We start from the raw sequence: 12,929 nt of genomic DNA, 5'->3' as shown, positions 1-12,929 counted from the left end.
AATGAGGAAAACATTCTTCAAAATGCTATAGCAAGGGCACGTTTGACCTAAATAGGGGTTGGGAAAATCACATTTTTCTTAATCCTTGTTCATTGTTAGGCATAACTTTAGGATTTATGTTTTTGAATTGCATATAAAAATTCCATCCATTTGGATTACACAGTTTTAACAAACTAATAAAACTGATGCATAACCAGGTATATATATTTATCATAAATATATCTGACAAATGACTGACAAATATGCATCACATTAACTTTATTAGCTAGTTTATGTTAAAACTGTGTGATCCAAATGCATGGAAATTGCATATGCAATTCAAATACAAAAATCTTAAATTTAGGCCTCAGTATTTTTTCGAGTGTATGAAACTTTCAAAAACTCTATTCTTAAGGAAGAGAAAGAGGGAAACTATTATTATTATTATTTTAAAGCCCTTCAAGCTCTAGTAAAGATGAAAACACCATAAAAATGGTTATTTTTTATATGCAATTCAAATACAACAATCTTAAATTTAGGCCTCAGTATTTTTTCGAGTGTATGAAACTTTCAAAAACTCTATTCTTAAGGGAGAGAAAGAGGGAAACTATTACTTTTTTGGCACAATAAATGGTCCTTAGAGAAATAATGAAACACATAACCCCTTTATAGTACATTCTACACCTCAAAGAGTGATTTCTGAATCCGCACAGCCCTGACCTCTGGACGTATCGCTCAGCGACCCGTATTCAACACGCCGCAGTGCTTTCCTTCTGCAGGGAACCTGCCAAGATCTCTGAGGCCAAGGCCAGCAGGGTAGACCATTATTAAACACTTTAAATTATGTTTCCTGGCATTGGGAGTCAAAGGAGGCTATTGATTTATGAAGAGCATGGGAATAATAGCAGTTGTGGAACATGCAATTTCCTCAGCAAGTTTGTTTTTCCTATTGCAATTTTTTCCTCGCTGATTTTGCTTCATCAAACTTCAAAATGATTACAATCGAAATCACTCAGATCGAAGTGATCTAAAGCCTGTTATTATATAAAGGAACAGTTCACCTGAAAATAATTCATCCATCTACTTTCTTCAACGGAACACACAAAAAAACTGACTAAACTTTTATAATAAAGATCTAAACAGTACAAAATGCTCCATAAAAAGTTTTTTTTTTCTTTTTTTACTTTAGAAGACTAACTACATGGTACACAAGTCATATGAAATTTTTATATGGTGTTTTTGTCTTCACTAGAGCTTGAAGGGCTTTAAAATAATAATGACAATATTTCATTTCTTAATAAACTATTCCTTTTTAAGAGTCTAAAAATTAGTCATATTGGGGCTGTTCATTTAACTTGTTCTTAAAGTTCATGAATTATACAAAAACAAAAATATGCATCTTTGTAAATTCTCTAATAAGGGATTTTCCTGCCATCAAACCATTTCAAGCTCTCAGATCAGATTTGGCCTGAACAAATCTGTGTTGTTCATACTCGAAACCAGCAAGCCACAGCAAACAAACCTGCGCTTGCCATGTAGTCCGATTCACTGTAAATGACTCAATTGAATCAGTCCTTCACTGAATGAACTCTTCACTGCGTCAAAGCAGTTACTGAATCAACAATTTAGGTCTGGTTTCACAGACAGGGCTTAGATTAAGCCAGGATTAGGCCTTAGTTCAATTACGACATTTAAGTTAATAAACATTACTGCATCTTGAGACAAAACAATGGCACTGACATATTTTAAGATCCAAGTTGCTTTCAGCTAAAACGGCTCAATAACGCATTGTAGTCTGGGGCTAAACCTTAATTGTCTGTGAAACCAAGGGAAAATGATCTAAATGTTGGCTTACATCACCCACCTCATACATGATTAAATAGACCAAAACTGCATTAAAATGTTGTGTTTTTTTATCCAGTGGGCGATTAGATAGTGGAGACGATTAAGAGGAGTTAAAGCCTGGGAGAGCCCCTAAGGAGATATAATATGTCAGCATAATTATGATCACTTGAGTTGAGGTGACAAGAGTCCTTATTGACTCGCGGCCACTTACAGGAAGGAAGCAGAATCTCTGGAGGAGATGATAAGAGAATTATAGCAGAGAACTGTAGAGAGCAATCACCTCTTCAATCCATTCATCGATGCACTGATCAACAGCACACTTAAATCTCACTCACATCTGACATCCAAAAACGGTTCCAGCTCAATGTGCGTCTGAAGCATCGCAGACATCTTTTAAAGCCGTCTTCAGAGCCATGTGTCAGACAAAGAGAGAGGAGTATCCAAAAAACACAAGACTTCACCGTGAGCCAAATGAAAGTAATCCCAACACACACACAGAGTATTTCCGTCTTAAATCAGCAGCGGCACAATTCACAGCGGTAAAAAAGAGCATGTTTGAGGAAAGCACCCTAAACAACCACGAATTAAGAGAGGTTTTAAAAGGATTATCCCGAAAGAAATCGAACAAATCCCAAGCTACAGCGCTTAAGTAGGTGTTTGTGGGTACATATGTTTGTGGATGGCTTTCCATTTATAAAACACAGTGTATACACTGAAAAAATAAAGAAATAAAAAAGGTGTATAGGAACGATTTTCACTCAGAAATTGCATGTAGCAAGTACCACATTGAATTAGGGGACGTTTACATGACAACGATGTTCTTAAAACGGAAAAGTTTTTCCATTGCATTTTTCAAGTAGAGAATTTTGACAAATTTGTCAAAATGATCCTCGTTCAAATGGATCCGCGAAAAACGCTGTATTATGCGTGTCAGGCCAATAGTGGGCGATGACACTTTGTAAAGCGTAACAATTCACATTTTTGTATAGTTTGCACCGAGACGATAACGGTATCAGTTTGTGTCCCAAAACGCTGCTGTTGTGTAAATGAAGGGCCAAAATGCATTAAAAAGTTTTCTGTTTTTAGTTGAACAGCCTAAACGTGAAATTCTGAAACACTGAAATAGTATTTTCTTGTAAAACGTACTTCAAAAATCTTTATGTTGCAACGTTTATAAAATAGAGTAAATTAAATTAAATAGTATTTTCTTGCAAAATGTACTCCAATAATCTTTGTTTATGTTGCAACATTTATAAAATAAAGAGTAAATTCAATTCAATTAAATAGTATTTTCTTGTAAAATGTACTCCAAAAATCTGTTTATGTTGCAATATTTATAAAATAAAGAGTAAATTAAATTGAATTGAAATAAAATTAAATTCAATAGTATTTTTCTTGTAAAATGTACTCCAACAGTCTGTTTTATGTTGCAACAAAATTATAAAATAGTAAATTCAATTCAATAGTATTTTCTTGTAAAATTTACTCCAATAATCTGTTTATGTTGCAACATTTAGAAAAATAAAGAGTAAATTAAGTTGAACTGAAATAAAATGAAATTCAATAGTATTTTTCTTGTAAAATGTACTCCAATAATCTTTGTTTATGTTGCAACAAAATTATAAAATAGTAAATTCAATTCAATAGTATTTTCTTGTAAAATGTACTCCAATAATCTTTGTTTATGTTGCAACAAATTTATTAAATAGTAAATTCAATTCAATAGTATTTTCTTGTAAAATGTACTCCAATAATCTTTATGTTGCAACATTTATAAAATAAAGAGTAAATTAAGTTGAATTGAAATAAAATGAAATTCAATAGTATTTTTCTTGTAAAATGTACTCCAATAATCTTTGTTTATGTTGCAACATTTATAAAATAAAGAGTAAATTCAATTCAATTAAATGGTATTTTCTTGTAAAATATACTCCAATAATCTTTTTATGTGAGTAAATTGAATTGAAATTAAATTCAATAGTATTTTCTTGTGAAATGCAATACAACAATCTTTGTTTTATTTATAATAAATTAAAAAATAAATTAAAAACAGTGCAGTACAGTACAGTTCTCACTCTACATTCTGTAATGATGCAAAATAGTGTCCTGAAAATGTTATTTTCAAAACCGATATGTTCTTTCTTTCAGTCTTTTTCTCCACAGCGACAGGGTTTTGCTACACTTTTGCTTTAACCCGTCCATTACCCTTCACCTCTGCGCTCCATAATAGCTGGGTGGTTTCAATCAGGTGCGTTGCATTATTGTAACCGCTGGACCTCTGGGCTGTGGTGTGGTCATGGGTAATGGCTGCGCTGTCAAGCTAATGGCAACAAATTAGCATTTTAATTTCTGCACGTTTGGCAGCCGGTGCACAAGGAAGGCTCGTGGAGAGATACTATTGTTAGAAGCACAAAAATGGAGCGCACCGAGACAATGAATTAAATTACAGCGGCTAAAAATACAGCACGCTGAAAGCTCCTACAACGGTTTCAGGATTGAAGACGCAGTGCCGTCGTGTTGTTCTGTGCCTCACATGCTGGTAAGTGTTTCAGTTGAACAGGCACAGATTTGGTTTGGCTTGGATGCGTGTGCTAATGTGATTATGTGTGTGAGGATGTGTTGTGTGCACAGAAAGTCTGTTTGCAGGAAACTCAAAACCATTCAGGGTTCAGAATAGCATACTGGTGCTCAATCCAAACCATTTCTGAATTTTTTTCATTTCCAATATAATTGGACACAAACATTAAAAATGTAAGAATGTGTTCCTTTTTCAATTCTTGACTTTGAATTGAATTAAAAATATATACTGTAAATAAATACATAATTAATTTAGACAAATAATGACAATTTATTCTGATATGTGGAACAAATGTTTTCTCTAATTAGACACATTACTCAAAGATAAATACTGTCAAAACAATTAACAGCTATGAAAGAGTATTGTATATATGTAATTATTTATATATTTATACATACACTACCGTTCAACAGTTTGGGGTTAGCAGTTTTTATTTTGACACAGAGTTAAAAATATCAATAAAAACTTTATCACATACTAGTTTTTGAAGATATTTCAAATTATATTATAAACTTACTTCATATTATACACTTAACAAAGGCAGTCAAATGTCAAGAGGTTTTGGTTTTAAGGGAAAAAAGTATTCAAAATCATTTAACTTGAAAATATGTTCAAATACTTATTTTTGACTAATTCAGTCACTGGCCACAATTCTAATCTTAAAATCAGGATTAGGTGTAAAATAATTTTATATATGTGAAAATCGGCTGAGGATTGAACAGACAGTTCAGAGGAAGATAAAGGATAATGCAAGAGTTCATTACAAATGGTTGCCAAAAGCAAAAACGCAACGAAATGCAGCATGTTTTGTGAGAAAGTGACATTTTTGGAATCAGCACCACAAAATTAGTAAGAAACAAGTATTTGATTTCACTCAGCAAATACAGTATGCCAGGGTAGTGTCAATGCATATCAAACTACCTCAGAAAACTGACAATATCTGACAGTTTTAAATGCATAATTTTTGTAATAAATATCCCTGTAGCATTGGAACATCGTGTCGCAGTTCTTAAAGGGTAACTAAACCCTAAACCAACTTTTTTTAGTTAATGATTTGTAAGAATGGGGCTTTATTAGTGCTGTTCATTGATTTGAGTAACTTTTTTGACATTTGGGTATAAAGTGTTTTAATTCTACAATATATGGTGTAAAAAAGTCTGAGTGCTGCCCTCTTCAGGTTGAACGGTGGCTACTGCAGTTGAATTTTCCTATTGGATGTTGCGGTACTGCGTGACGTAAGCGGTACTGCGTGACGTAAGCAGGTTCCAGCTCACCACGCCCTCCCTTGGTACGAGCTCACCACGCCCTTGGATGAGCTAGCGTAGATTTATCTGTATTTAGTACAGTGGTAGGTGTAGTGTTGCTGGGTGCAACAGCACTGCTGGACTGCATAGCTTTCCAGCAGACTTGGAAATTAGGCGCCAGTGTTTGCATGCACTTGGCCTGGAAGACCGTGAGTGTGAAACCTGCATTTTACGCGGAATTGCTTTTACAACGCAATAGAGGTGGAAATGGGCTTCTCCACACACAGCTCGCGCTGAAAAGCGACGCTATGCCAAACGCTGCTCTCCTGCATGGACTCCACCACCGCAGCGGCGTCTTGATGTGAGTGATATATTTTAATTACAATTTATGGTTAGGCTAAAGTTAATCGGGGGTCGACAAACGCGTCGGTGCATTTTGCTGGATTTTTTTCACATAGCGGCAAAATATGAATATGCCTATAGAGCGCGCGCGCTATTGACATCAACTCGATAAAACTCATCAGATGCATATTTACGTCGTCTTGCGACCCTGTGAGCAAACTCTCCATTTTAGACAGTCTGACAGCAGGTCTCAGGTGCACGCCCTTCCGCTCACGGTTCGTCTCCTCTATCTCCGCTGGGCTCTGCCCACTTTTCTAGCATTTTTCAAATATTGCCAGTGGGTGGAGTCAGGCTCTGACCAGGGGTTTAGTTACCCTTTAAAGGGATGTGTCGTGTTTTTTTCGGGGCGAGACGGAGTGAACGGAGGCGCTAAAAGAGTTTTACGAACGAAGACCAACGGACAAGGTTACGGGCTTTTCCCAAATCTCGGAAGTGACCTCGACGTCCGGGTTAGCGGTAGCATTAGCCATCAGGCAAGTGTTATTTAAATAAACTCCTGATGTACTTACAAACTTTCCAATGCCTCGTTTTATGAGTACAGAACCTATTTGTACTACTGTAGAAGTTTGGTCCCATTCTGGGCATTATTAGTGGGGTAATTTACCAGATACAGCCTTGGGTCCATTAGCGCCTGCACTAAGCCATTCGGCTGATGTCTCTAAATAAGCTCTAACTTTAATAATGTTCGACCGAGGGGGAAAAGGCTTCTGGGGGGTGTTTGACTCGAGGTCATGGTGCAAAGGACCCTAGGTTGAAATTACTCCAAACCATTCCTTTAAATCATACATTAAATTTTGGTTTGTTTTTCACCAGATCCTATTGTATATCCCCACGTGTAGGGATATCTTTAAAAAGCTTGAAGTTGGCCGCTATTCTCTGCTATTAAATGGACGAGCCGGACGTTTTTTTAAATTTCTCCTTTTCTGCTCTGAAAAAGAAAGAAGGGCATATGACATTAATACAACACCAGGGTGAGTAAATATTCACTTTCGGGAGAAGTAACACTATAAGACTTCACATTGATATGTGCTGAATGTCTTCACTGGCCACAGACAGCATGAGTGATACTCTCATTCGCCCGTTCTTAGGAGGCTAATTCCCATCACTTTCAGGTCACCTTCACTTTAAGGAGCTCATTCCTCACTGGCAGCCTGGAGATCTTCAGAGACTCTCATTTATTTAGATAGAGCTGGAACACAGATGGATCCATTATGTTGAGGGTACCAGGAGGCTACTTTGAGAAGAACCTTTCAAGTTGTTGGAGTGTGTAGTGCTTTAGAAGTGAAACCAAACACTGCAGAGATGTGAAGTGATAGTCTCATTATGAACGACACAATTCCTACATATGACAGATACACTACCGGTCAAAGGTTCGTAATTATTAAGATGTTTTATGTTTTTGAAAGAAATCTATTCCACTCGCCAAGGCTGCATTTATTTGATTACAATTATATTACAATTTAGAATAACTGTTTTCTATGTGAATGTATTGTAAATCGTAAATTTATTCCTGTGATCAAAGCTGTATATCAGCATCATTACTCCAGTCTTCAGTGTCACATGATCCTTCAGAAATTTACTGTGCATACCTAATATTTGTATCTGACTGTAGTTAAAAATTTACTCATACTCAACTGTTTACTAAAGGCCATCTTAGCCTTTTTGGTGGTTTTTATTTTTTTTATGAATATATGCAGGTGTTGTTTTTGTTTGTTTTTGTTTTTGTTTCTGTTGCTGTTAGTTCTGTTTTGTTTTGTTTTGATTTTTCACTTCTCTGTGGTTATGTAATTATTGTGTTATATGTTGGGACCCCCTCGAAAACGAGATGATACATCTCAAGGGGTTTATCCTAATAATAAACAAATTTATAATAAAATCATTCTAATATGCTGATTTGCAGCTCAATAAACATTTTCAGTTTTTGCAGATGAATAGAGAGTTAAAAAGAACAGAATGTTTTGTTACTGTCACTTTTGACCAATTTAATGAGTCCTTTCTGAATAAAAATATAAATTAGGCTACTCACTCCAAACCTTTGAATGATAGTGTATCTCGAATTCCACAAAAATATTAAGCCGCACAACTTAACATTGATAATCATAATAAATGTTTCTTGAGCAGCAAATCAGCATATTATAATGATTTCTGAAGGATCATGTGACAGTAATGATGCTGATTATTATTCAAAAGATTTCAAAAAATAAATAAAAATAATATTATATATATAATTTTTTTTTTTTTTTTTTTTTTTTTATGATATTTCACAATTTTTTATTGTATCAAAATAAATCCAGGCTTGGTGAGCTTAAGAGACTTTTTTCAAAAACATTAAAACACATTTATTCAATTCTTAATAATTATTCAATTAATATATTGACGTATATATTTCAACATTTTCCAAACAATAGTCACCCTGTTCCTGAGCAATACAGTCCGACCACCTATAAATCTCCTCTGGACATGTTTGAAGCCCATCCACTTAAATGCTTACTGGCAAATTAAAAGACAAGGCTCATAATTAAGACAGACCCAACAGAGTAATTAGACCCAATTACAGGCAATCGTCCTCCTCACAATATCTCTCTCTCTCTATCTCTATTACACTTACCTGTCAATACAACAACGAATAGAGGAGAAAGTCATTACCAGCAGCAATTCTAGACTTTCAGCTTTAGGGCGTTCAACCCTTAGAGTGTGATTTTTCTTGATGTGTCCCAACTTCCAGTTTCAATAGAAAAATATGTCAACAGGAAAAATGGTGTAGGACTTGATTTTATTTTACACAACAGAGCACAGCAGTGACCGCCCGCTTGTTCAGTGCCTCAGTTTCATTCATTTCCTTGAGCTCTATAAGCCTGAACCAAAACCAACCTGTTCTGAACTGAATTACATTACAGCATATGATTTTAATCTGAAAATATGGAAATAAGAAAAACATATAAGGCTGTATATTTACATTTTTATGAGGGAGTGAACCACAATCCCATGAGCCACTGAGAATGTATAAATCAATGAAAAACTAATGAATTATAGTCATTGATATAATTTAAATGCATTGCAAAATATTCTTATTTATATATATATATACACAAGTATAAATATATATAGCACGTGAATTAATAACTACTTTTAATTAGTCTTTTTGAGATCGAATTAATGCTTGATGTTTTTCTATAAATTACGGACATGGCACCAGAGGACTATTTCTCATTTTTCTCAGTTATTTTGTTTTATTTCCAGATTCAATCATAGGCTCGTTCTTACGTACTAGCACGTGCGCACTCTTCAAGAACGATGCTTTAAATCTCTTGACAAACTAAAATACGTAAATGACATTTGTATGTATTCTAAACTAAAAGATATAGATTGTACTGGATGTCAGCTTGCTTATTTTGCTCAAGATAAGGATTTATTAAGTCCACATGTCATGCAAACTAGAAACTATGCTTGTAACCACAGCTCGAGAGCTGTCGTTTTCAATTACACAACTTTGCGATGCTGTTTGCGAATGTTCGTTAGAAATATGCTGATAACGACGGAACTTGCGACCATAGTGGCTAATGATGCTTTTGAGAAACGCACCCCAGTTTAGTTCCTGTATGAAGCCTCTCCTTCCGAAAAGCACACTGTACTCTGATTGGTTGGCTGGACCAGTGTGTTGTGATTGGTCAACTGCTTCAAGTGTGTTTGGGAAATGTCCCGCCCTTCACCATAACACGCCGTTTCAACACACCACTAACTAACTAAACCAGGCCCCGCCCCTTTATTTAGCATATGCCTTGTGCGGGAATTATTTAAATGAGGAATATTGTGACGTGTTTGTTCCCGGAAGAAACTCAAGACTCCAATGGAGGTGTTTCAGGGAGTTCAGAAACACTGACACTGATATAGAGAGGGACTTTGTGCTTTGGAACTTTTTTTGCATGCACAAACTCTCTCAACTTTTGTGATTTACACCTTTTCCTCTCTTCTTCTATCTAGTATCGATTTTTCTTCTAATCTTGGAGTCAAGCCTTGAGAAGGACGGAGGCTTGGGCCAGATGATTTTGTATATTTATATCTTTTAGTGTTGGGTCACCTTCATCAATCATGTATTCCCACTATTAAAAGAAATTATTCCCAGCCAGCAGAACCACCTATCTGACTATAGCATGAATTATTAATACATTGATTCTGGAAAGGCACAAGTGTGGTTAAAAAAAAAAGTGCATTAAAACCACAAAAACAGACCATCTGACCTGAGAATGAAGAGGCACATCTGACCTTGAGAAAAGGCTCGTTTTAGTTTTTCATTCATCAAAAAACAATGTTAGCGACGTGCTCCTGCTCCGGGCGTTCCTTCACTCATCTGGACGCTCACATGCAAGACAAAGCTCTGATTCTCAGTGTGAATCTATTGAAATCAATGCATTCACTGACACAGTAAAACCTACTCTCAGGCCTTGCAGTGTAAATGCAGCCTATGATGCACAATCTCCAGTGTGTCGACATGCAACAGTGAGTTAATTAAATTCACAAGCAAACAAACCTGCGACCACATTCGATACTCAGTTCACACTTCAGCTGCCGAGGGGATTCTGCCGAGACGATAGACAACTGAGGATCAAATTCAACTTCATCAAGATCAAATTGAAATGCATTAAACTGCAATCTGGAAGACTAATTGAACTATTAAGAAATAAATAGAAGTCTGGAAGAAACACTGAGGCGAGATTTAGAACACACATTTATTTGTTGCCAGGGGCTCCTGACGCCTGAGGTGTGATTTACTCGAGTTTTTCTTCTTGTTGTTAAACTTTAGTGTTTGAAAAACTGATACGCGCTGCAAAGGTTTGCTGGAAGCTGCTTTTGGGCATCACTTGATAACTGAGTATAAGATACAAACCTAATCAGATCTCATTCTACAAAAGGCCTTTCTGATTCACTGCTCTATATCAATCCTTTGCTGAATTCACTGCTTTTACACAAGTAGCGGCAGTTAGACTGCAGAAAAGTGTTAAAGGGGTGGTATAATGCCCTTTTCACAAGATGTAAAATAAGTCTTTGATGTCCCCAGAGTGTGTATGTGAAGTTTTAGCTGAAAATACCCCACATATATCTTTATGTACCATGTTAAAATTGTCAATTTTTGAGGGTGAGCAAAAACGTACCGTTTTTGTGTCTGTCCCTTTAAATGCAAATGAGCTGCTGCTCCCGGCACAGAGGGCGGAGCTACAACATCTTGCACTCACACAGAGGCATGCACTGAAAATTTCTAAAACTTTTAGCCTTATGTTCAAACCGGATTCAGACAATGATGGAGAGACTCAAGAAGAAGTGACAACATGTAGAGCAACAGGACATTTCTGAATGGTTAGTTGATGAATTTATGTAGCTTATGTGTAGTTATCTTCTAGTCATTGATTAGCATATTCTGTCTTGATAATCTATAAATCGTGTTCAGGGGGCGGGGTTTATGTAAATTTTAGGGTTGGTGATGTCACTAACCCAGGAGGAATGTCCTGTAGTCCTTTGTTGTAGTCCTTAAAAAGCGATTTCTTTAAAAGCAAATATCTCCCTTTGCTTTGAACTTTGAGCGTTGTAACTTTGCAGATGTTGTTTATGCCCAAACAGCAACATTACACACTAACTAAAGTTAAAAAAGTCAAATAATAATCAACCACCCCTTTAAAACATCAGTTATCAATCACTCTCAGTTAGATATTTAAACTACATGAACACCTGCGCATGTCTCCAGATGGGGGAAACTCTAACTGTAGTGAGGGAGACACCATCAGTTTTTCCTCTCTCTCTCTCTCTCTCTCTCTTCGAATGACACCCAGGAGAGACTCTCAGCAAGGAAGTCTCCATTCAAGGGCTCAAAGAACACGCTAATTATCCACCCTCTTATTTTGCCTCTTCAAAGGATGCGTATCTTCCCATGGAATATCATTTGCGCAGTATGGTTAGATAAGCAATAATGTCAAATGCTCATTCCGAATAAAATCTTTGAAAATGTCAACCGTGTCCATGGAGAAATGTGCCTGACATCAACTGGAATCCAGGTGAGTGGATTCCAGGAATTAGAAAAATGGAATATTCCAGGCTAATTGATCCTTCACTAATTGATCCCCCCCTACACTAATTGATCATTCTACACAAGGTCTTTCTGATTCACTGCTTTATATCGACATATACTGCTTTACTGCTATACGGATTCACTGCTTTACATCCAATTCACTGACTGCTTTTACACAAGTAGCGGCAGTTAGACGGCAGAAAAGTGTTAAAACATCAGTTATTGATATTACTCTCAGATTTCCTAATCATTTCACCACCAATAGTACCAATTATTTACTCTACCGAACCGAAACTGAGACCCCAGAGGCATGAAACAAACAGAAGCATGAGACATCTGAACCTTTACACCTGTAAAACTAAAGAATATATACAAATAAAAGCTATGTATATATATATATATAAAATACCACAATAGTATGCAAGTAAATAACATTGATAAGTGTTTTTACACCAACATTGGATCATATTTGTAGATCATTTCTGTAAAACTTAATTTAAAACTTTTCAAATTGTGTGCTACTCAGAACTTAATTGAAACTGAAATTCAACTGAATGCGAATTAAGGTGCAGAACTGAAATTCGATTTGAAATGTTTTAAATGCCACCTATGTAAACATGGGTTTAGTTTATTTAATCATTTAATAAATGAACGTTTGTGCTCCAGAGCAGCATTTCCCAGAATGCATCACCTGTGAATTACAATTCAATTCAAATTCAAATTCACCTTCCTTGTACTCAATTCAAATAACCGTGATCTGAAGAAGTCAATTCTTCAATTGTGATTTTAGCAGAACCCTGATCAGTGCAGTCGTGAAGAGCTC

General features: G+C 35.9%; 1 protein-coding gene across 2 annotated transcripts in view; it reads right to left on the bottom strand.

Annotated features, from left to right (window-relative positions):
* The window catches only part of LOC307172345 (mannosyl-oligosaccharide 1,2-alpha-mannosidase IA), a 223,088-nt gene that overhangs the window by 52,618 nt on the left and 157,541 nt on the right, over window positions 1–12,929 (bottom strand). The window lies entirely within an intron of this gene.

This window comes from Squalius cephalus, assembly GCF_949319135.1.
Source record: "Squalius cephalus genome assembly, chromosome: 15".
NCBI classification, from domain to species: Eukaryota; Metazoa; Chordata; class Actinopteri; order Cypriniformes; family Leuciscidae; genus Squalius; species Squalius cephalus.
Note: the sequence above shows the minus strand (reverse complement) of the source record. Positions and strands in the feature narration are given on the sequence as shown.